Here is a 26671-nt window from a genome sequence, read left to right as displayed (position 1 = left end):
TCTTGTGTCTTCAATTTTTTTCAGCAGTGTCTTATGGTGTTCAGTATACAGATCTTTCACTGTTTGATTAAATGTATTCCTAAATGGATTTACAATTTTGATGTAATTATAAATGGTATTAATTTCTCTTTTAGTGCATCAAAACACAACTAATTTTTATATATTGATTTTGTAGTTACAACTTTACTGAATTCATTTATTCTGACAGCTTTTTTTTTGGTGGAGTCTCTAGGGTTTTCTATATGTAATATCATGTCATATACAAGCAGAGGCAATTTTACTTCTTCCTTTATGGTTTGGATGTCTTTTATTTCTTTTTCTTGCCTAATTGCTTTGGCTATGACTTCCAGTACTAGGTTGGATAGAAGTGACAAAAGTAGGTATCCTTGTCCTGTTCCTGATCTTAGAGGAAAACTTTCAGCTTTTCATGATTGAGTATAATGTTTGCTATGGGTTTGTAATATATGATCTTTACTTGTCATATATGGCCTTTACTTTAGAGGGAATATTGAGGCACACTCCCTCTATACTCACTTTGTTGAGAGTCTTTATCATGAATGGATATTTTTGTCAAATACTTTATCTGTGAGATGATTACATTATTTTTATCCTATATTTGTTGATGAGATTAAGTACATTATTTGTATATGTTGAACCAAACTTTTATTCCAAGGATAAATTCCACTTGATTATGGTATATGATCCTTGTGATGTGCTATTGAATTCATTTTGGTAGTATTTTTTTGGCAATTTTTAAATTTATGTTCATTAGGTACATTGGCCTGTAATGTGCTTTCTTTGTAATATCCTTGACTGGCTTTGGTATCAGGGTTATGCTGGCCTTATAAAATGAATTTGTAAGTGTTCCCCCCTTTTTTATTTTTTGGAAGAGTGTAGTATTAAGTCCTCTTTAAGTGTTTGGTAGAATTTACCAGTAAAGCATTTGGTCTTGGATTTTCCTTTGCTGGGAGGTTTTTGCTTACCAATTCAATCTCTTACTTGTTATTGCTGTGTTCATATTTTCAGTTTCTTTATTGTTCAATCTTGATAGGTTTTATCTTTCTAAGAATTTATTTACACCAGGTTGTCAAATTATTTTTCCCTCTCAAATGGATAACTGGTCTTCCACAAAGGTGTTCTCATCTGTGGGTGTTTGCCAAATCAGGATTTCTGGGGGGAAAAGAGGATTGAAACCTCCTATTGCACCATCTTGTTAGTGTCTTTCCTGTAAGAATCATATTTAAAAGTGTTTATGAATTGTTAAAATAATAATAGTAACCAATACTTGACAGATAACAAAGTACTTTACAATTGAAATTGATTATATTCCCAAAATAAGTCTCTGAAATAATGTAATACCCACTTTAAAGATAACTTAAGTCTGAGAACTGAAGTTAAAACTAATGCCTCACATAGCTAAATGCAAAACCCAAATCTAAACCTTTGTCCTTTGTTGTTTAAGACAATACCCTTTAATTTTACCATGCTTTCCTAGTGGATAACATATTTTGATAGATGTCATGTATATTATTTAAAATTAGAAGGTTGAGAAAATATTTTGAATGATTTTATAATAATACTAAAAGTCTTGGTTATAAAATACTTTAACTCTTATTTGGTTGATTCTCTAAGAAAAGCCATCAAATTCCTATAAACTCTTAATATTTATTAATATATAATGGTAATTATAAGCAACACATTAAAAGTCCTACTTATAAAATGCTTTAATACTTATTTGGTTGATCCTCCAAGAAAAGCCATTAATTCATATAAACGCTTCAATATTTATTAATATATACTGGTGTTTGCAGCAAAAAATAATTTACTCTTAAAGTATTTTGCAATTTATTTCCAAGATTAAGTTTCATGTTAGATTACTTTATATCTCAATTATGCAAAATTATTACATTGCTTAAATGGTTTTTAACACTTAAGTTGTATAAAAATCATGTAGAGAGATTGTTAAAATTCAGATTCCAATGTATTTCCCAGAAAATGATTATTAGTGGGTCTTGGATGGGGACCAGAAATGAGTTTTTTTAACACACACCCAAATTGATCTGATGCAGGTGATTCTTGGGCCACAATTTAAGAAACACTGTTCTTGATATTTTCTTCAATTTGCATTAAAATGTTTAATTTTTATAATATAGCAAATGACCTTTAACCATATATATATATACCTGAAACTCTAAATACTGAGCTGTGTAATATGGTACCTACAGGGCATATATGGATAATTTATCCATCTATCCTTTAGTTCTATAGCAAGAAGTAGTTCTGTAGCAAAATGTAATCTTAAGTAATAGAATTGCCTAATTAACTAAATTTGGATCTCAGCTCTATATATTTGAAGGTGGTTCTTTAAGCCCTGAAAAATTATTTATGACATAGTTAATTTAGGATCTGTAGCTTCTACTTTTAAGAGCGTATCAGAAGATAATGACTTTGAACTGAGAGATTGTCAACATATTTTAAGTGACTAGTAAACATAAAAATAAATTCATTCTTATTACCCATCAGGTAGAAGCAAATTAAAACTACAACATGCAGTTTCCCACATCTGAGACTGTAAGAGTACAAGTTTGTATGATTATATGTATAAGTTTGATTTTTAAAAAATAACACTTCCTATTGGCAAAACAATAGTAATCATTTAAAAACTTTAAATCAGTGGGAGAATGGCTGAAAAAATGGATTTGAAGGTTATGCATCTATTAAAAAATAATAAGTTAGACTTTCATCCAGGTCACTACATATATATTTGTGACATATTTTAGGTGGAATAAACAAAATTAGGTTGAATAGCAATTTGTATAATAGACTCCATATTTTACAATATATAGCAAGAAACCTTTAAGCGTATAATTATGTGAGACTAGATATTTTTCTGTCTAGTATGATAGATACATGGTGGACATCAATAATTACATTTAAATTAATTAAAGCTAAATAAAATTTAACAGTTATTTCCTCAGTCTCATTAGCCATATTTCCTGTGCTCAGTAGCCACATGTGACTAGTGGCACCTTATGGGGCAGCACAGATAAAACATTTCTACCATAATGGAAACTTGAGTGAGATAGCCTTGTTCTAGAAAATTCTAGGAGTGTTTTAAGTAACCAATAAATATCAAAAGTATTCATTCTTACTAGTGGTCAGGGAAATGCAAATTAAAATGACAATGTCATACTGTTTCCCACACTACACTGCTGGGTACACACTAACCTCATGACGTTAGAACTGGAGAGGAGAAAGGGAGGAGACTATTAGCATTTTGTTGAGCTTCATACAGCTAATGTTTTAAAACATATTATTACTTACACAGATTTTAAATCCAGTTAAGTAAAAGTGAAATAAGGTATTGTTTACTTCATTCATTTGGGTGTATTTTTAAAAGCCTTTGCAATGATCATTAAGACAATTTCTCCTTTTCTTTGTAATCAAATATTTGGCAATTCATTCAAGGTCTACTCTACAGTTGAATTTCCAATCTTTGTGAGATGATAGGACATGTGTCTGACAGAAAATTGGCTTGTGAAACACTTGGGGAACAAGAAAACATGTAAATAAATTCTAACCTTTGCTTTCAGCCTGGACTTTCTTCTTTATCTATCTTTAATACACTCAAGGACATGGCTTTGCAAATTAAAAGTACTCAGTTTTTTTCCTGAGTTTAATACTGTCCTTCAGTTGAAAAGGATAATTGGGCTCCTATGTGGTTTTTTTTTCTTTAAAAAACTACTAATAAAAAGCATAACTAGAGGGCATTCATCCTCACCATTCTGCTCTTCCTCTTTACTCTTATTGTTCTCCTATCCAAACAGTTGAGTAATATTTATGAACAAGTGCACCTGGTGAGTGTAGATGAATGAATGTAAGGATAATGCATTCAGAAAATGCCCCTGTTTCCACTGCTCTGTGTTGCCTCCTGACTGAAGGATTCCCAGCAAGAGTCTCCAACTCACTGACATGGTCTTTGCGTGACATGGTGCATTTTGTCTGTGGAACTTTAACCACGCCAAAGCACTACGTAGTAAATACAGGAATGGAATGCAAAATTTTAATTACCTCCTTATGAAGTTTATTCAGAAAAAACAGGAAATGTGCTTTGTCATGAAGGACAGGCCACATGCTGTTTGAGGTATAGACATGTGTAACATACAATTCCTGTTGAGGATTAGGTTTCTTTTGAGGAGTAGGTGAAATCCAAAGGACTGTGATTCTACTGGATTTGGCCAGGAAACAGCCAACAAACTGCTAGCTGGTATCCAAGCTAGATATTAGAGGAAAGTAAACTCTTCTTTTGTTAGAGATGTAAAGTGATTTTTAATGGAAAAACAAACTAACAAAACTCAGAGCACCCTATTTTATATACTTTGGTGTTCTAGTAACTATAAATTCTAGTGAACTTAGAGGTCATTATTTTGGGTTTGCTTATCTAAATATTGAACTAGTAGGCATTTGTGGATCATTCATCCATTTAAAGTCAACTGTACAAAGTATAAGGTGTGAAGATTGATGTGGACCAGAATCTGTAAATTTGTTACAGTGTATGCCGTGAAGAGCTGCTAAGGGTTTTGTGCCTTTTGAATTCCTGCGTATAGGTGTAGAGCAGATTAAAATGAGGGCATTTTCCAAATAGAGGTTACAATGAAAAACTTGCTCATCCTTTTCCAACCTCCTGCTAACTTCTTAGTGATTTTTCAAGCTCATAAAAAAACGAATTTCTCTCCTGAAGTGAGAATTCCAGAAGAAGAAACTATTGAAATAATCTCTTTGACTCCATGGTTAATGCCGGCTCTCCCCCCAAGTCCTCTACCAAGCACTGTTGTATTATCCCATAGCTGGAGGCTCACTCCTATTCCTGAATCTAAACCCAATCTTACTCTTAACAAAGGACACTTTCTTCTTTCTCAATAGCAAAACAATCTTACCATTTGTGGGGCTATTTTGTAATTATATCTCAGCTCTTTCTTTTCGACCAATATGCTCTTTCGTACCACAGCCTAATAACTGAGATGTTTCCAGTGTCTGATTTTGTCTTTTGGCTAAATTCCTGTCAGGATATTCTGTTCCCAACCTCCTTCCATAATAGTGTTCTTCAGTTAAGGCTGTGCATCAGAATGATCTTTGAAGGTTTTCTAAAGCCAATTCCTAAGCCGTACCTCAGTCACATTTATATTTAGGTTCAGGCTGGAGTCTAGGCTTCCATATTTTAAAAATGACCACATACAATTACCTACTGCTACGACTTTCCTAAGGAGTTTGCTTCGTCTCTCCTCTAGCTTCCATTCCACCTTTGACCTGTTTGTCAGCTAACTGAGCCACAGCTCTTTCACACAGTTAGAGCCAGGGCAGAAACATCAGAAAAACCAGCATGTTTATTTATGACATATGCTCATATATACTTATAATTTTATTGTGGAAATAAATATATCTATATTTTGGTCTTCCACATTTGGTGTTATTAAAAAAATGAATAAGAGAAGTAGAATATACCAGGGAAACAATTTTAAAACAGTGTATGAAACTTGAGATCTTTAAATTAGGGGTTCAAAACATTTAGTGTGAATAAAAATTACTTGGAGAACTTATTTAAATATGTAAATATATAAATATATATAAAATACATAATTATAAAATTAACAAATATGTGATATATATTTATATATTCACACACACACACACACACACACACACACACACACACACACACACACACACACTTTGGCTCCCAAGTGGGTCTGAAAGGAGGCCCAGAAATCTGCATGTTTTATAAGCCTGGAAAGTATAGATGGTCTCTGGACCACATCTTGTGAAGTAGTGGCTTAAACCACTATACAGTGTATCTTGGTTTTCTTTCTTTTTTTTTTTTTTTTTTTTACCATTCTTGTTTTTAAACTTTCTGCCTGACAAACCATTTTTGTCACTATGGGTGAGATAACTGACATTGAAAACTAAAGGTAGTTGATGCCTATCAGCAAATCTTACTCTGAACAGATGCAATTATTTTATTTTTATATTACACTCTATAGAGAAACTATTGCTCTTGATTTCTTTAAAAAAAAAGAATAACACATTTAGCTCTTTTTTCAAATATGTCTGATACTTCTGTTAATAGTGACTTGGTTAGCTGTGTCTAGGGCACCACCACCACCTAGTGGCCATGAGTAAAAATTACAGGTTTAATTTCTGACCTAAATTAGTTAAAATTTAATTTCAATTTATCTACATGGATGTGCCAGTTCCGACAATTCTGCTATAAGCAGTGCTATTAGAGTAAATAGCATTTTGAGGAAATCAACAAGTTCATTTTCTGAGTAGGATATTTTCTATATGGTGGTCTAGTTTCATCTCAGCTTAATTTAAGTATAAACTTAATCCTTCTGCTCTTTCTCCCAGAATATTACATATAGAGTTGGAAGGTTTTCACAGAATAACAGCAACAACAGCAAAATCAAGATTGAAAAATGAAAGGAGTAATGTTGACAGATTTTCTTCTTTCCTAGTGGAAATATTATTATTCCTTTAATCTCAGTGAATTCTTGTACCTTGTTATATTTTGGTGATATCAACAATACCCTTTTTGGTCTGTCTTTTTAAAATGAACTAAAGAAACATGATATTCTGGAGAGAATAATATATATATTAGGTCCTCGGGATTTGGCAGTGTGTGCTGTGGAATGTATACACAAAGCCAGTAGCTGGATGAATATTTTCTGAAGTCTTACATTACTACTGTATCTTACCCTTTTGCCTGTATGTTAACGACCAGTGCATGAGGACAATTTTAACTTTAGAATACTTTGTGAGAGTCCTTTCCCCCAAGGGAGTGATTAGTCTTGCCTTTCTTTTTGACTGAATATAAAGGTCTGTATATATTGTTGAAAGGCACTTAAATAAGTTATCAGGAAAACAACAGAACAAGAAAAGAATTACAGTGTTGGTTTTGCAAAGGCTTGTTTTATATTTGGTGGAATACATGGAAATGATCTTATAATTTCCAGAGTAACTGAGGCCATGCATGTCATCTCATGTTTATAATTTCGTTAACATATAACAAAAATCTTATTTACTTATGAGAGAAACGTAACATTAGAATAGTCCTTGGGACAAATATCATATTAACTTAAATTTGAGCTCCTGGGAGAGATTGTGATGACTAGGAGTCATCACCTGAAGAAGGGGGGTCCCAGAGGGATAAAATACTGTAAAATGTTAAGGATTGATGAGCTAAGCACACACTTTGATGATTCTTTGTGCCTGCCAAAAGCCAGCTTCTGATTCAGACTCCCAGTCATATCCTTGTGTTTCTTGCTCTCTCTTATCTGTGCTGTAGGCTTTTAAAAAGCAATACTGGGGAATATCTAAACTTGCAATTTAATCCCCTGTCCCTGTGTGTAATAATACTCACAAAGTGCTCAGCAACTCCTTGTACTGCTCACATTTGTTCTCTAGAACATGGTTGTTTCCTTATGTTCACCCAAGATACCTGACAAGAATATCACAATGACAAAGAGAATATCTAAGTTCTTTTAAACAAAATATTTTCATCTATTAATAAAAATAGTAGTCTACCTGGAGATGTGCAGGTAAAATTTTTAATTTTTGTTAAAGGGAAGTTAATCATTCCCATTTGTCATAAAGAAATCCAAGTGAAACAAGATTACTTTAAATGTCACCTTCAGAGTACAGGAAATAAATAACAAAGGAATGTTCTCTCTTAATCACTTTTAAGCTAAAATAATACTAAAGACTCTATTTCTGTTGAGTCACAGAAAGACTATTTTGCTTTGTTTAAATGCATTGTCTGAGGAGTATCTGTGGGAAAAATTGGAACAAACCTTCTCCCACCATTGTGTTTTGAAAATACACAGAGAAAGAGAAACAAACCAGGATCTTCCTCTCTTTCTAATTCTCTTTTAAGCTGTTGACTCTGAACTCTGTGGCTGCTGAGTCAATGAAACTGTTTGTACAGGTTTTGACAGAAATCTTCCTTGCTTTAAAATAGGAATGATCAAGCCTTTAAACCTGGGTCTGTCATCACTCAGCTGAGGTGCGATGTGGTACCCAGTCCTCAGCCATCCTAAATGATCAGAGAGAAATGATCAGACTTCCAGCAGGTCAGACCCTACAGGTCTGAGAGGTCAGCATCAGCATTCCAGCTGCAGTCTGATACTAACTGTATGACACACCCCAAGTGCAGTCTATGCACCCTCTGCAGGCAAAATTTATGCTCACTTTAGGGGAAGAAGAATCTAGACATGCAAACACACAGGCACACATACACATTGTTTTAAAGAGATGAAAAGACATGCAAGACTCTTGAAGGTTTTATTTTTCTTTATGTTTATATTTATGTTAGATGCTTAGATTTAGATTGTTAGTTAGTATCAAATACACCAGTCATGGCCATTGGATGCATGGCCATGTGGATGGTGGAGAAGGCAATTAACACATTTTCACCATACTGAGTATAGGGCATGTAGCAAGGAGCTAATGTTGTAGTACCTGAATTAATATAACACCACTATAATTAGGCAGTTATATATTATTCTTGAATGTGCTGAGAGTACCAATGAATTGAGAACTATACCAGAGGGAGAATGAGAAGTCCAAAATGTATTAATCACACCTTCTGTGCAACCTATCTTAAGAGGTGCTAAATAGAATTAAAATAATAAATAGGAAGCAGTTTCTATCCCAAGGTGTTTGTAATGTTGGAGGAATCACAGATATGCAGAAAATGTTTTGAAGATAATCACCAAATGATGTGGAATTTTCCCCCCTAACAATAAATTTGAGTCTGTCAATCCTAAAAATCAAAACTATGTTTTGTCTGGATACTACAAGTGCCCCAGTTATTGTAACAAAGAGCACTGACAAGGAACTTAGCCAGGTTAAAAAAATTAAGATACTCTGTTTTTTCCATTTTGGTCTTCAGAAACTTGACTGTTAAAATCATGCAGTGATGATCCAGTGCAGGAGTCACAATAGCTAAAGGATTCATTTCAAATGGGTTAAAATGCACACACACACACACACACACACACACACACTTATGTACACACACACACCCACTCACACATACTTATATTTATATATTGTTCTGTGTTAATTCATGTATAACTAATTATAACAGGATTACAGCCAGACTTGTGAGTAGCCTCCCGTTTCTCTTCAATAAAGAATTATTAAGAATCCTGAAGTACTACAGTGAAAAGAAATAGTCTCTGTTCTGAGTCTGGTCTATATTTTCTCCTCACTACCCCATAATATGTTGACCCATGCTGGCTGTACTGAAAAGGCCACATCTTATATTTTTGGTTTTACTTCTAAATATGTTTCTACTTTTTAAATTTTTTAAAAGTATAGCTTCTTAGACCTGTGTCTCCATCACTTAATTTTGATGAGGGTTTTGTTTTTCTCCTATGCCGTTTGCAAAATAGTGGCTGTTTCATTTTCTAAATTTCACTGGCTCTAGCCTGCCTCTGATGTCCCGCAAGCATAGCAGGTCCTTCCTTCAATGTTAGCTTTGATCTCTGTCCCAGATCACTATTCTCCACTCTTCTTCTCTGCCATTGTGGCAACTGAGAAAGGGGATTTGCTTAAAATATTTAATATCCTTTTCTTTAGCCACAAAGAAAATCACCTTTAGTGTGGAATAGATTGAGCAAAAGAATGTGATGAGCATGAGCAGGGAGTGATGCCAGCCGTGCACTTTTCCTGGATTCAAGGAAAGACATAGTACGGAGCCTCAGCTCCTCTCTCATGTCTATTTGTCTAAGCGCAGCATGTGCCTAGGGAGGTAAGCTTGCCGAAAAGAGGAAGATTTTGTTGTTGTTTGCTTCTATTGTTGGTTTTTATAAAAGGCAGCTTAGTTACATTTCAAAAATAGAAATCTAGCTGGTGAGTCAGAAAGAAAGCTAGGGCTGCACTAGGGGATGTGACCTAGCACACAGCAGCATTCCAGGCAGCAGAGTGGTCCGGAGGTGTCTGATAGCTCCTGGCATGTTAAGCTTCCAACTGAAGGGGGAAGGGATCTAGCATTTAAGGGCTCATAAGCCAAGCAGCAGGAGCGGGCATCTGTACCTTTCTACCCTACTGCCACATCCTTCCCAGTTTTTCTCTCGCTGCAGAGCCCTCCTTACACAAGGAAGGGAGATGCTGAATGCTACCTACTTTCCCAGCTTTGTTTGTAGCCCATATATGGTCTGTAATCCTGTGCAGGATGATGGGTTGTTACTGGGCCTTCTGGGGGATAACCTCCTTGATGAGGGACATGCAAAGATAAATGCCCACCCTTCTGCTTTGGACTCTGTCATGTGAGGACATGATACCTGGAGCTGCTGAGGCCATGAGAATCACACAGAAATTGACATGGATGTCTAATGCCATTGAGCACGTGCACCAACCTGAGGGATTCCCTACTGTGTTTATTGTTCTTTGAAAACAAAAACCTCTTGCTTTGCGGTCACTTTCAGTTGAGTATTTTGTTTTTGGCAGCCACATGAATCCTAACTGAACAAGACTGTGTCACACAATTGTAGCATCTCTTTTGATGATTATCATCATCCTTCCAGCTAAGCATTATACCCCTCCCCCATTGTGGAGATGAAGAAACTGAGGTACAGAAAGATGAAAGGCCTTGTCCAATGTCCCAAATCTCGCAAGTGCAGAAGCCTGGGTTTGCATCTGTGTGCCTGGGCCTGGAGTACTTATGCATCTCCTGTTCTCATTCGCTTTCTGCTATTCTGTCACACCACACTTCCTCTGTGTAACCACAGATAGTTACCGAGTTAGCAGTCAAACCTGGCAGGTAATGTGTAGGCAGGTGTATTTTTGTTTTGACATCATGGCACAGTCTCAAAACATTCCTTACCAAGAAGTAGGGATTGTGCACAAAAGGCAATTTTTATTGCATGACGTTTAAAGAAATGAGAGTAGTTTCATATGTTTTTCTCTAGGGCAAGAGGGCTGGGGCATATATATCCTCAGTTATAATTAGGTATTGGGTCATGAAAGGAAACTTAGCTTTACAAATATTTTTTGAACACTGTCCCCTGTCCTCTCCATCTTCCCCAGAGCACGTTTCCTGGTTTTTCTCTTCTAGTCACTCCTCACAAGTCCAGTGACTTAACTAGAAGGTTTTGGAAATCATTCTCTCTAGTAAATGATGAATGTTTCAGGCTCTCCTGTTTGAAAACCCTCAGAATCCCTACAATAGGAGAGAGACTAGGAACAAAGGCAGAGCAAATGATATTTCTCTTCTTTGATACCATTTGACTTCAACAAGGGGTTTAGTTCAACACAGTCTATGAGACCCTGGGCAGGAGGCACCTGATGATCACTTATATGTTTAATAGTGGGCTGTTTTCTAGATATAATTTCCAAAAATGGAAGACTTTCTTTTTTCTGGTGTTACCTTCTCTTTGCTCAGCCAGCTGAGGGACCACTGCCTTTATTAGTCTGGGCACTGGGCCTCTTTTCCTTCTTCCAGCTATAGCCTCGCTGCAGAGGATTCTCCCTCTGGGAATTTTTCTTCCTAAACTGTATATTGAATGCTTTCTTGGCAAACTCATCAGAACTAATGTGTTAATGGCATTGTACAGTTAAATTATATCATGTATATCAAATAATATATTCGTAGGGACTTAGCCCAGAGTAGTACCTTCCTGGGTGTGGAAATCAGCCAGATTCAGAGGATTTCTCCAGGGGAGCAGAATAATTTCACATGGGCAGCTGCTTCTTGCACCGACCACTCACAGAGGGTGGTAGTGTTTCTGGGAGTTTTAAAACAAAAACTGGAGAGTGAACAGGAAAATATAGTATGACAGACCATTCTTCAATGGGAAATAGAGCTTTTGGAAAACATAGACTAAAGACTTTAGAAGACTGTGAAGAGGCTAGGCCAGCCACTGTTACTTTCCTAAACTCACATTTAATGTTTAAAGCAACCAGAGTGGGAAAAATAAACAAATTTAGTCTTCATCGTTTGTAGCCCAAAGCCACCATTATCGGTTAACTACTATTAGTGAGAGAATTACTTGGTATCCAGCTTCCACTCTCAGTGGTACCTCCCTCCCCTTCTCAGTCATTCTCAGAATAGCAGCCTGGGTTATCACTTTAAAAGCTAAATTAAATCAAGATGTGCTTCTGCTTAAAATCTCCCAATAGTGCTGCTGCTCACTCAGGATGGAAGCCAAGTTCTGACAGTGGCTTTAAGGCCCGGCTTTGCCTTCATAAGATTTCTCCTTCATCCTCACGTCCTGGTCCGTCAGGCCCCTCTGGCCACACTGGCTTCCTTCTGTCCACAGCAAACCACTCTTGCCTCAGCCCTCAGTCATCCCATAGCATAAGTGCTGTCTTCTCTGTGAGCTGCTGTAATCAGCCTATTAACACTGTAAAACCTTCATTGGCTGGACACTCTTCCCCAGCGAACTGCTGGCTGTCCCTGCCTCATTTTCCTACAAAGGGCTCCATAGCGAATATAGCATACAGTTCACGTGCTCTTTTGGATGTTTTGTCTGTTTGTCATTTTTCTGTTGTGCTTCCCCAGGCCCCTCACTAGAATGCAAGCGACATGAGAGTAAGACTTTTGTATCCTATTTTTTAAATGCTGTATCTATAGTGCATGGAACACGATTAGACATCCAATAAAGATTTAGAAAATAATCTCACCTGCCTATTCAGTTGGGGCTTATAGTTGCACAACTACAATATTGCCTGATTTAAGTAGAGAACTAATTTAACTTATACAGTGAACTAATTCACTGAAATAAGATTGGAAGTTAAAACACCAGCTTCAGAAAATGAGTAGGAATCAAGGCTGGGTGGCAGACGCCAAGCCTGAAAACTTGAGAGTGGTGCCCTGGGGTCTTTTTGCTTTGTTACTACCCCTGTGTGCAATCTGTGTCTGTGTTTTCTTGCCTGCTTTCATAGTTCTGGAATGCCAGACAGCATGCTGGAGCCTCCTAGATCATATGCTGATAGTATCTGCCAAGGACTAAGGGAAAAACAGTATGTAACCTCTTTTAGCTGCCAAACAGGAATGGGGTTTGCCTCCTACCAAAAGTTATACAACTAAGGGATTCCCTGGTATAGGAGCAGATCTGGATCATGGACAAAGAAGAAAACACCAAATAAAGCTCACTTCTAACCCACAATTGTACAGAGAAAGTGGCTCTCATTTGCTGAATTTTGTTTTTTCCTAACTTGTTTTCTAAAATTGCCCAGTGATACAAATCAGTACGATAGCTTATTTCATGATTTAGGCTAGGGAAAATTGACACTCAGGTATATTAAGCTAATTAAATTTTTAGCCAGACCTCAATTTTCCTCCTGAAGCAGCCTGTGATTCGTGGTCTCTCAATACTTATACACGAGAATGAGAAATGAGTAAATTGAGATGTCTCCAGTGAGCCATCTGATTTCTACAGAGTAAACTTTCATCCCAAGGCTAATAGAGCATCTTTTGTGTTTCACTAAATTCATGTAATAAAATGAAGAACATCAATGGAAAGCAGATTTTCATCCCTCTGAATCATTAATCATTCAGTTCCCCATAGAAAAATAGTCACGCATAGTGCAGAGTTAGAGTTCAAATTTATTACACAAGTTTTTGTTTGTTGTGAGATTCTCCAAAGACAGATGCAACAATTTCTCCCATCCTGAAGGTCCCTTTGTGAATAATTTTTCTACTCCTCTCATAAGATTTCCTTTGAAACTGAACCTCCTGGAAGCCAGCTACCTTGTGAGGAAGAGTGGGTTCTCCTGCTGAGGAAGCTGTGTGGAGGATGAGGCTCTGCAGGATAAGAAGCCACATGGCAAAATTAGGCAAGGCACCCTTGAAAACAGCCAGCATCAACTGCCACCCATTGTGAGTGAGGACCCTTGGCTGTCCAAGCCCCAGCTGAGACATCAACAGAATTCAGTCAACATAACTGACCTGTCTTGTACCCTAAGGGGCAGACAGATCACCCACTGAGCCCAGCCAACCTGCAGAAACCATGAAAAACAATCATACTGTTGTCTTAAGCCAATATATTTTGGGGTAGTTTGTTATATGGCAATAGAAAGATTTAAGATATAAAGTTAAAAACAACTTGATGGGATTGTTAAATTTTAAAAATTTAATATCATTAAAAATTTTTGAATTTAATAGTTCTTGAAAAACTATTAGGAAATGTCCCTCCAAACTCTGAATTAAGAAGTGCCATATATTCTTCTTTGCTGGGCCATGTACTCTAATGAAATCTCAAGACTGGAAAATGATTGAATTTTTAAAAACTGATCCAGTCTTCGGTTTGCATGTGTCCTTCATCATCTCTGAGGTATAAACAGCCCATTTTTCTTGGGCCGACGAGTCCTGTCTGGCTTGCCCCACTACCAGTTATAGGAACTCGAGCCCTCACTTGACAGCCAGGCCTTTTCTGGGCATCTCCCAAGCACATGCACTCGTGCTCACCAGTGCTCTTCTCTAGCTGTCCAGTGCCTTTTCCTTCTCCTGTTACGGCTTCCTATAGCCGTACCTGTTGCCAAGGCAGCCTCTACCCAACTGAAGACATTTCCGAGCTGCCTAGGACTTCACCACACTTCTCTGAAGCTGTTCGTCCCTTTGTGAAGTTACTGACACCAATCCGGATTTGATGACTATGAAATGTAACATCTTTTCTGGCCTATCCTGCTGCTTCAGCCAGTGTCCTTCCAAGCTCCATCATTTCACAGTTGAGAATATATTCTTCCTAGATGCCACTTTTCTCCCACTGATGCCACCTCTAAAAGATAGGCTACTAACCAGTGCTGCCTTGAATTTCCACTGTCCTACACAGATTTCAGGGAAGCTTTAAATGCATTATTTCTCCCTCTAAGGCACAGATTCCAAGTATGCTAGGTCAGTAAATGATCTAAACAAAGGCCCTGAGCAGTCACCCTTCCCTCCTGGGGTGGCCTCTGATACTCCTTCGATGCCACCTTCCTCACACAGCTATGAGTTATACCGCTGCAGACTCCTTGGTCCCACCGGTCCCCTGAGAGATGCCTGATGTATATAAATTGAAGGATCAGTACCAATCAGATTCACATTGTGAATGTTTTCTGAAATGAAACACCAATAATTTCTACCTTTCCCACAGTTATTAACAGTTATTCATATTAGAATGGTAGAGAAGGCCAGAGACCTCTGGATAGCCCAATCTGACACAATTACTTGATGGCCCAAATAAATATTAGAGACTTGGCAGCCGTTTTCCTCCAGGTGAGTGTTGCAATCATGGCTCTGGGTAGAGGTTCCTGGAAATGTAGATTTTAGCAGCTGCTTTGGTGATGGTGATTCCTAATATTTATTTAGATTATCACCCCTCCCTTCCACTGCCTCTGCTAACTGATCCCAATCCCAGTAGAGATTATGAAAAGCAGCAGGCCCTCATCACTTCTTTGATGTAAAGGGGCAGCCCTATAGACGCTGCTGATAGAGGAAGCTGCCAAGAGTTGACCAGGTATCTGTAAGGCCTATGTATGTATATCTCTCTTACCTGTTGTCTACTTGGAGTTCCATCAGTGTCTGGAAAGAAGCTCAGAACCACTTTATCTCACTTGTAAAAGACAGTTTAAACCTTACAAAAGCTCTCTCCAGAAGCAGTAGAATGATAAATAAATGTATGACACCACAGTGTTACAGCACAGGTAAGACTCAGTTCTCTTTAGCTCTTGTCAGATCCAAAGCACAGATCCATTTTGGTATAGGACAAGTACCCCGCAGTGTGGTGTGACCTCTCTGAGAACTGGAGAAAATGCCTGTTGGTAGAATCTCATGGTGCTGTATGAACTCATACATCTTCATGTGCTTAGAGGACTCAGCCACAGCTGTTCTTAGCATAAGTTGTATGACACTCTTCTCTCTCTGCCCTGCTCTCCTGCTCTAACCAAGATCTCAGGTCTTATTCTTTTATGCTTGAGGTAATAGTTTATTTATTACACAAAATTTTTAAAAGCAGTTGAGTTATAAATATTTAATAAGTAGACACAAAGTGCCACATTCCTTTATACTTATTCTTCTATAAAGATCAGAAACATCTATCTCAACCTCCTTTCTTGGCTCCACTTTTCTGAGCAGGGATAGCATATACTTGTAAGGTCCATGGTAATTTATCTGACTAGCTGATCCTTCTCTAAAGTTTCAAAGTATCTCCTAGCTTCTCTGATAAATCAATGCTCTGTGGAAATAGGAAAGAGGCGTGCTCTCTGATAAAGCGTATGTTCTGACTGATCTTCAGAGGTAACGATTCCCTTCCTCTTTACTCCCAAACCTCTGTCCCCTTCCACTCCTTAACTTACAGTGACATCTCTTAGATGGGGTGTGTATGGCAACAAGAGGGTGGTAGGGAAGAGATCTGGGCACAAATGATCTTGTCAGATTGGAGGGTGTTTTGATTTGTTTTTTAACAATATTCTTTGCAGCAAAGTTCAAGAGCAAATTTTACAAATATGCTAGGCAGCCATTTCAATGTAGTTTAGATGTCAAACACTTAACTTAGACCGAGTCAGCATTTGAGTAAAATAATAATACTTGTTACTGTTTATTGTTTGAATTTCAAGTTACTGAAAATATTTAGTCTGTGATGCTTTACTGTATTTCTTAACGCAAGTTCTACATTCAATGTTCTCAGGACTTTCCTGGTGTGTAGCTACGTTTTAAAGGATCTTTGGTAAAGCTCCCAGTAGTTGTATCAGAGAGGCAAATTTGAGTCACACTATGTAATAGTTACAGTTCGGTGAAGCGGCTTTTTAGAAGTTGAACTTTGGACAAATGTCCTTGAAGTGGGTTTGCTCATTCACCTCGATGACTTAATATCAGTTAAGAAACAAATTGTTGTTGTGCATCTAACAGTTTTAGGACAATTTGAAAAACATCTTAGAAATATCAAATATGGTTCCTCTCCTAAAAGCACTAACAAGCTATTGGAGGGAGAAAAGACCAAACAAGATATTGTGGTGAATAAGGCTAAGAAAATGCCTGTGTTCAATTCCACCCTATCACTTTAGGCAAGTACTACTCAGGACCTCAGTTTTCTCCTTCACAAAATGGAGTAATAATGGACCTATGTTACAGATATTCTATGTAAAGTCCTTAGAACATACTTGACATACAATAAACATTCATACATGTAAACCCTTATTGCTGTTGAATATTCTTATGCTACTAAGAGGTAATGTCATCTTGGTTGTGTCATTTCTGCTTATTAGGCTAGATATCAATGTCCACAGCTGTTGAAAAGGCATATTTTTAATGACTGTCCTCAACTCTTATCAGTTTTAGAAAAAAAGGAAGAGGAAATACATGCTAACATATATACTTGTAATCATTTTAAATTTTATAGTTGAAATTTTAAAACCATTTACATATAGAGATGCCTCTTCAAATAATTTCCTCTTTTCAATCTTTAAAGTAAAAAAAATCATTTAAAAAACTTTTAAAAACTGAAGGAAATGAAGCTTTTTTCCATGCTAACATTTTATGTTACTAAATTTGAATGTTTATTAAGTTCTAAGTATATCAAAATCAGTCATCACACTAGTGGTTCTTAGTAATGTAGTGATTTGTTTATTTAGTGTGTTTTTTTTTGTCCTTAGTTGAGGCACCTATCACCTTTAAACTTCATTACTTGAGAACAGAAAATGATAAATTGTGCACTTCATTCTCCAAAATGATAGTCTTACCAAGTTCATTTACTATCCAAACATAAAACAAAAAATTTCAGTTTATCATTTAAACAATTTAAAAACTGACAGAACAGTTATCTTTGCCTATAAGCTTGTTGGTAGAGGCTGGTCAGTGACAAGCTTATCTTGAAAGAAAAGCTGTACTTTTACATGGTTAATTAATTACACACCCAGTCTTTGGCATTTTTTTTTTGTTGTTGTTGTTAATTCTTGTTCTAGTAAATTAATAAGCATTTCCTCCCAGGGCTTGTTTTATTATAAACGTATTGTGCTGAACAAAAGGTCATTGTTACTAACCATTTGATAAAAGGGCTTTTATGTATTATTTTCTCACCATTGTTTGCTGTTAGAAGATAAATAATCCACCTTCCCTGATAACTGAGCGTTCTAGAGGAATGGGGAGGGAGTGGTAGGTAATACTTATTTTATCTAATTTTGTGTTTTAAATTTAACAAAAGCATGTCTCCATTGTAATTTACCACAGAAATTTTCAACAAACAATCTGACTGAATCACAGGTTGATGAATAAACAATACAATCCCCTGAGCCCATAGCCACAGGGGTTTATAGCCAGGCATTCTAAATTAAAAAAAAAAAACTCTTTGAAGTGTTTTTATACTGGTGAGTTACTGAATCATAATTTATCACATGCTTTATATGTTTCTGTCAGGTGACTGATATTTCATCAATATGGTTTGAAAGAAATATCAGAAATTATATATATGTAAAATGTATGAATCTAAGCAAATTAAAAATTTAACTACTAAAAAAATCTATAGTCCTTTACTAAAACATTAGTTCAAAGTTGTTTAACAGAAAAATCAAGTAAACTCAAAACAAGTCTTTGGGAAAAAGCAAAAAATGAAACTTTATTTCTAGAATTGTCCAAGAAACCCTAGGATCAAACCATTACACTCTCAAATTTTAAACTGTTAACTCTAAAAAATTTGCTTTAAATGGTCAGAGTGGGCATTTCTGTACATTTTTGGATGATGAAGAGATCATCCAAAAATATGTTTAACACTAAATTTTTGTTTATGTTTAACACTAAATTTTGATTATTATTACTAAAATCTGGACATATGTTTTGAGTATTGGAAAAATACCTTTAAAAATCCTTCTGAAATTTATGATTAGAATGAACTCTGTTTCATAAACACATGATGGCCTCTAAGAAGACATGAGAATTTTAAGTGTTTGATTTATTAAGACTCTGTTATCTAATTTCAGTGTTTAAAGCTGTATCTAACTAGCACCCTATCCATGCTATAGTTTGCAAACACACAAAAGTAAACCAATGTAGGCACTTATATCTATTTAGTTTGTATATGAATGCTTCTCTGCTAGAATATTATTCATTAAGTGAAGATTTGAAAAAATATATTGATTAAAATAAGGGAAAAGTAATGTAACTTATAATTTAAAAAAACCTTTCAAAAGTGCTTGGCATTTAATAGAAATAAAAGTAATTTTCAAATTCAATCAAGGAGCCAAAACAATATTCAGATCCATACTTGTTAATTACATGAGAAAATTATAGTATCAATTCTTGCTGATGAGTGAAGTTTTCCTATCAAATCCTTTAAGGTTATTTCAAATTGCTGGGTTGTTGAATGGCTTTTCTTACCCAACTTTCTGCAACACTTCTACTTTACTGAAGTAGAGTTCAGCCCATGTCTGTCTTGAGTGTCCAGTAGTACCCTTTACTTGGTCAAAAAATTCAGTAGATTCTAATTAAACCTCGGAGAAGCTGTTCTGAAAAACAACCTCTCTGCTGTGGTGGAAACTTAAAGCTATAACACAAAAATAAAACAACTCGGGGTGAACTCAGTGGAAATTGTGTGGGGACAAGAGTACAATAGGCAAATGTGATTCTATTGTTTATGAAGCATTTCTAGAAAGACAAGTACTTATGCACAGAAACCAGTCAAATGGACATGATCTACGAAGCATTTCTAACCATGGTGTTTTGCACTAATCTAATCTCAAGAAAGATTCTGACTTTCAGTTCAATTCCACAAATATTTGTTGAGCAAGAGCATTCGATATTTGTTGTACAAGAGAACTCAGTACTCTGCCAAATGCCCTGCTTTCACAAAAATCGGAAATCTATATTTAACCTTGGACAAAACTTTTAGCCAACCTGGGCCTCAGTTTCTGTACCTGTAAAATGAAGAGATTGACTATTTAAGGTTTTTGCACTAAGATTTTATAATTGTATTATTATGGAATTGGCTTGGACATAGTGATGATAGATTATTCTCTGCTTTTAACCATGTACTTATTCCACTAATAGGATAGATATTAGTGGAATTTCTATCCTAAGAGCCACAGATTCTCTTTGTGGAAGGTACATCAGCCATTAGAAGAAGCAAAGAGCTCAGGGAGCCTGGAGAGGACAGTGGTGGAGAGCATTTGCTCTGGGTGGGACTCCCTGGATTGGGGCTCTGCCACTAACCAATCAAATGTCTTTGGACAGGTACTTTACCTCTTGGGGCTTCAGTTTCCTCAGTTGTAAGATGAAGATAATAATATTTACCGTATAGGGTTGTTGTAAATATTAAATAAATTGATGTATGTAAAGAATCTAGAATGGTGCCTAACAGGTAAACATCCAATGGGATTAGCTATTGTTGTTCTGGTTAAAGACTCAAGGACAGATGTCAGTGGCTTGGGTTAAAACCTAAATATTGACATTTTCTAGGACATTGCTCAGTTACTTTAATTAATAGTAGCCACCTTACAGGATTACTCATGGATTAATAAATTTATAAATAAATGTATTTATATCTATATCTGTATCTCAGTGCAACAGTGTCAGTACCCAACCCATAGTAACAATGGGAACTCAAATATTGAGAAATAGATGCATATTCAGAAAGAAGTCTTCAGGTTTTAAGCTTTATACATAGGGTTGATGAATACAGTAAGTAGTGAGTATTTTCAAAATAAATATTCGGAACAAGAGTTTACAGTCTTGTAATCACACATCTAGCATATAGTAAATGTTGATGTTTATAGTTATCATTGGGAACTTTAAACCTTTTATAGGATTGGAGTAATATTCCTTGGCTTTTATTGAAAAATTAACTTTAATGTATAGTAAAATCATTTCAATAATGGAGTAAATGTTTAAATGATAAAGTTAAAGAAAAAATAGTTTTGACTGTATTATAAGAAAATGATGCTACAAATATGGCATAGCAGCTTAAAGGATTAAAGGAAAATAATTATAGCCTAATAAAAAATAGAATTAATTGGAATGAAAAGCCATTGTGCTTCAATTAAGTTCCTTTAATCAATTAAATCCCCAATAGTATGTAAAAGAGCAATGGACAAATGCTTTAGCTGCTAAAATTCTCTGTACTCTTTGCAGAAACTACAATCTTTTAGAAAGGAATTCATTCTCACTTGGCTAAAATTTGAAGTTACAAGAGCATCAAATCATTGACTAAAGCACTGTTGTCTGTGTATTGACCCTCAGTGTAATGAGAGGGGGTGTGTCAAAATCCAGTGGTAGGTCTTCAGACAATGGATATGTTATTGAATTTAATTCATGGTTATACATTCAGTAATAAAGTTTCCATAAAACTTTTTAATATAAATATATCATGTGACTTCTCTGTGAATGACTGTATAACTAAATATAGTTAGTTAGGTTGGTTAAGAACCTTAATGGTTAGGTTAAGAAACCTAGGATAAGCATTACAACTTATTGTTGGAAGTAAGGCCTTGATAGCATTATCATTTATGGTTAGATGCATAACCTTTGGAGGGACGACAACTATTGACACTAACAATAGCCCCATACATACTCAAATTGAGAATAATTCATTTCATAGACAAAAGAGGATTACAAATGCATTATTGGGGAGGATTTTTGCTTTCAGCTGAGATAGACTTACAAGGACTATATTTACCTACTTGTGTGGGGAAAATGTAAGCTCCTATGGCCAGGATCCTCACCTGACCCTAAACTACTTGATGATGTAATTGGCCTACTGGTAGGCTCCTGCTTTAACACCCATAGGCAATGAGCTGTTATTGACTGAGTCACTATATAAAGAGCTCCATCCAGCTTGGGTTGAAGGCAGAGACAGAGGTGGATTATAGACCTGCAGACTGCTGGATGCAGACATGATTCTAGTACTGGACCTACCACTGTGACAATAAAGCTGGACATAAACCCTTTTACCCCAAGAACATCCCAATGTCATTTCTCAGTCTCACTGAATCCATAGTGAACTTGCCTGGGGCTGAAACCCTCATGCAAGACACTTGAAAATACTAAAAAACTTAAGAAAAATATAAAATAATATTTTTCAGACACTGGATGCTGGACGATGACCCCTGAGAGGGCTCACAAGCCAGGAGAGCCCTATGATTGCCCCAGTTTACAGTCTTGAAAGAGTTTCCAGGATGTAGTGTAGGGAGAAGAAACCAAGGTGAGCTTTGGAGCTCTCATTTAATTGAGGAGACAGAGCTGGGAATTTGGGGAAGGCAAGTTGGTGACTATTCTCAGGACAGAGTCCCAGGAAGGAGGAAGCTGCAGAGATGTGCAGAGGGACCCCCTCAAATCTTCAACTTAGTACTAATCAGCATATATAAGAAGGAAACTTCTCAAATTTATAGACAGTATCACCCAAAAGGAGTTGAGGGATGCCTCGCCTGAGGGGGATTGCCCTTGGGCGAGTTCACTCTGGACTCCCTGAGACCTAATAACAACAGCAGAAATTAGGGGTAAAAGGGTTTGTACCAGGCTTTATTCTTCTGGTGTCAGGTTGTGTGCTGGAATCACGTCTTCCTTGGGGGCGTTCACAGCCCACCTCTGTCTCCTGCAGAGTGCTGGGCAGAGCTCTTTATATAGTAGCCCCAACAATAATGGCAAGACATTATGCCAGTATGGCTATTAAAAGAGGCTTCTGGGTGCTAAGAGCAGAGCCTATTGAAAATAACCTATTGAATAAGAGAGCGGGAAAGCGGGAGAGAGGGGAGCAAAGGCTGGAGGCGAGGGCAGAGCCTGGGGCAGAGGCTGAAACACTCAGGTGAGACAAGAGCTTAAAATCAAGCCTCAGAAGGTTCAAGCTGTTTATAACTGCACCCTAAATCAAGACTCAGAAAATATCCATGAGAGTATGAAATTATCCAGTATGTCATAAGGTAAAATTCAATGTCTGGCACCCAATAAAATATAAGCATTCAAGTAAGAAGATGTAAAGGAAAAACACTCCTGTGTGTCTCTTCTAGTCTCCATAGTCTGCTCACAGAATACTTCAGCCTGACACTTTTGGCTACCAAATATGTAGGGGTTCTACCCCATACCAAGCAATTCTGTGACAATAGCTGGGTGTCTTAAAATTTAACTCAATTCTGATACTATTGTCCTGGAGACAGTGTCAGATCCAGCAGGTTCAGTCCCATAAGACTACCCCCACCAATCCCGTCCAAATACAGATGCCAACTGTAAGTCCAGGTTGTTAACCATGCTTTTGACCAACTGGTCAAAATTCAGAGATTCCTTTGACCCCTTCCTTGGATCTGATTAGTGTCCTAGAGTAGTTCAAAGAATTCAGGAAAACATTTTACTTACTAGATTATCAGTTTATTATAAAAAGATACAACTCAGAACAGCCAGATGGAAGAGATGCATAGGGCACGGTCTGTGGGAAGCAGCTCAGAGCTCCCATGACATCTGGTTCACCACACCCAACACCTCCATGTGTTCATCACCCCAGAAGCTCTTTGAACCTAGTCCTTTCGGTATTTATAGAGGCTTCATTAGATTGGCATCGTTGATTAAATGATTACCCATGGGTGATTGAGCTCAATCACTATTTCCTCTCCCCTCCCTGGAGGTCAGGGGGAGTGGGACTGAGGGCTCTAATGCTTTAATCACAAGATTGGTTGCCCTGGCAGCCATCCCCCATCCTTAGGTGCTTTCCAAAAATCTCAGTAACATAAACTTACCTGTGGTTGGAGGGGGCTTGTTATGAATAATAAAAGACACCCTCACTTCACTCTTATCACTTAGGAAATCCCAAGAGTTTAGAAGCTCCATATCAGGAATGGGGACAAAGCCCAAATACAATATTCCTAATTTTAAGTCACAGTATCGCAGTGGAAATAACTCATAATATGGAGAAAAATTAACCAACAGAAATAGTTCCAGAAGAGACATATGGTAGAATTAGGCAAGGACATTAAAACTTACTGTAGTTCATACAGTTATGAACGATTCCCTATGTTTAAGAAGCTAGAGGAAAGAGTAAAGATGTTAACTTAGATACAAGGAAGATATTTCTAAAAGTTCTAAAGACGTCTGAGATAAAAAATGCACTTAATTGGATTAATGGCAAATTCCACACTACATAAGAAGAGATTAGTGACCTGAAGGCATAGCAATAGAAGTTAAACAGAAAAATACTGAAAACGAACAATCAGCGAGAGGTAGGACAACTTCCATCAGCCAACTATCAGTGATTTTAGAGTCCCAGAGGAGGGAAGAGAGAAGGCAGAACAGAAAAAATATTTGAAGAAATCATTGTCAGACATTTTCCAAATTTGATGAAAATTATATACAGATCCAAGAAGTTCAGTGTGGCCAAACTATAAGAAACAAGGAGCAAAGGATGCCAAGGTATACCATATCAAATTCCTTGAAAGCAAGGGTGAAAAGGAAAATCTTAAAAGCAGCCAGAAGAAAAATACACTTTATATAAAGTAGAAAATATAAGAAAGACAATGGATGTCACGTTGGAAACAATGTGAGCCAGAACCTAGGAGAGAAACATCTTAAAATTACTGAAAAGAAGAAGAAACACAGTCTCCCTGGAAATTGCTCCTTCCTGGGGACAGTGTCCTGATGCCAGCTGAGGGCAGTTTCCCAAGACAGGTGCTTTGGTCCAAATACTAACTCTCTTCATCTCTGTTCTGTAACCATAGCTGGTTACTGGCCCTTTGTTTGGTGTTTCTTGTTCCTCATTTGTAAAATGGGGATACGTATTTACAGCAGGACATTGAAGGATGATAGTAAGAATTCGATAAGAAAACTCAGGAAAGTAAGGTAACAGTACAGTACTCTTCACATGGTAAGCTCTGCAAGAGGGGAAGTTCTGCCCGTCCACGATATTCTCTTCCCTTGCTACAACAGCTGCTGGCATCCTGGCCAGGCCCCAGGCACTGGCAGACAGCCTTCTGTCTTCATCAGGTACTGAGAGCTCAGTTATCATTTCCACGCTTCCCTTGGGGATTTCAAAAATACTATTCAGTGTTCCTGGATGGGCATGGCCAGTACTCACTGGTGCAGTCCACTCTCTCCACCTTTGGTTCTCTACTGTGCACCTACTGTCCCTTAGCTGCAGTCCTCAGAGCGAGATACAAATGCTTCTACGTCTCTCTCTGGGCCACCAGGATCTGGCTTTCGAGCCTGATGTTTCTGATATGAACTAAGACCTGTTTGGAAGCTCAATACTAAGCAGTGGCTTCTGTGGTTTCGCTGCAGTCATCCTCCATGCAGCTGTGCACATGGCCAGTGAGCTCTCTGTCCCTACTCAAAGCCATTCCAGGGTAAGAAGGGCCACAGGAGGAAGCCTAGTGGTGTTGCCAAGTGTTGCCCGCTCCCAGTGGCAGCCTTGAATCTGCTCTAATGTACATGGAATAGTTACCGGTCATTAGCAACAGATTTGTCACAACACACCAGAAAGTGATTGCCGTCCACCTGTGTGCCATGCTGCCACACAAAGAACTGCTGTCTGACACGCGGGGGCCATTCGTTCCAAAACACAGAAGACAGGCGGGCATGTTTGGAGAGTCCTGGAGGCACTGTATTTACTGATGTAGCCCTTAACTGTCCTGGAAACTGCACTTCTTGAGTCAATCTAGAAAAACTAAAGTCTTAAGTCAATGGGCCATCTGTTAAGTTCTGGCCCAGTGCAATTCCATGAAACCATTTCTGATCATAGTGGCTGGAAACGATCTCTCTCTGCATGTTCCTGTTATGATGATTATCACACACGATTTGTAACATAGTCATTCACATATTCTTCTGGCCTCCTCTGGTGGTCTAGCAGCTTTTTGAACAGTAGGGCTTATTCACATCTTGCTTTCTCCCCAGGGCCCAGCAGTCTTACAAGAAGCCACTGCTAACACCACCACACACCACCCTAAACACTGATCCAGAGCCTGCACAAATATCCCATTTAGTCCTCTTAGGACACCAAGTTATTTATCATTTTCCCTCTTAAAGGATAAAAGAACTGAAGTCTCAAGTAGTTAGAAGATTTGTGTTAAGGCACAAAACATGGCGCCACAATTCTACCCAATCCTGTGTGCCTCTTATGAACGATATCTGGTCATGACAACATAAAGTCTCTGTGACAAGACATCTGTCAGTGGTGACTTGCTGAGCTTGTCTACTTTCTCTTATCCAGACTTTACATGTTGTCTGGTGGCCTGGCTGCCCTGAGAAGGTATTGAGCACAGCACAGCAGAGACAGGATTTGTGTCTATTGAGATAATAAAGATAAATAGATGGCATTACCAAATACACAGTCCATTGCTTTAGAAATGCCTGTGAAGGTTTTATAAAGAACAGTCAATAATTATTTTTTATACCTATCTTATGAAATATGATAAACTGGGCCAAAATTTTATAGCTAGAAGTGAAAGGAATTCAGAGAAAGGCATCTTAATATTCTTAACTTTTCATCCTATGTTAGCATCACATTTTTTTCATAGAGAGTGACAAATTTGGGGTCATATTCATTAATTTTGATCTGCAAACTCTGGCCCATGCTCTGCTTTAGAACTGCGCACTTGCATTCTACCCCAAAGAGGCATATGACTTGTGAGCAGAACCACGTAGTAAAGTAGGCATAGTTATATTGCTACACTCACTTCCCTTTTATGAAGCCCTTTCCTCCTTCTACAAGCCACTCTCCCTCCCACC

The sequence above is a fragment of the Manis javanica genome, chromosome 10 (assembly GCF_040802235.1).
Source record: "Manis javanica isolate MJ-LG chromosome 10, MJ_LKY, whole genome shotgun sequence".
NCBI lineage: Eukaryota > Metazoa > Chordata > Mammalia > Pholidota > Manidae > Manis > Manis javanica.
The sequence above is the reverse complement of the archived record's forward strand: the minus strand, read 5'-3'. Positions refer to the sequence as shown.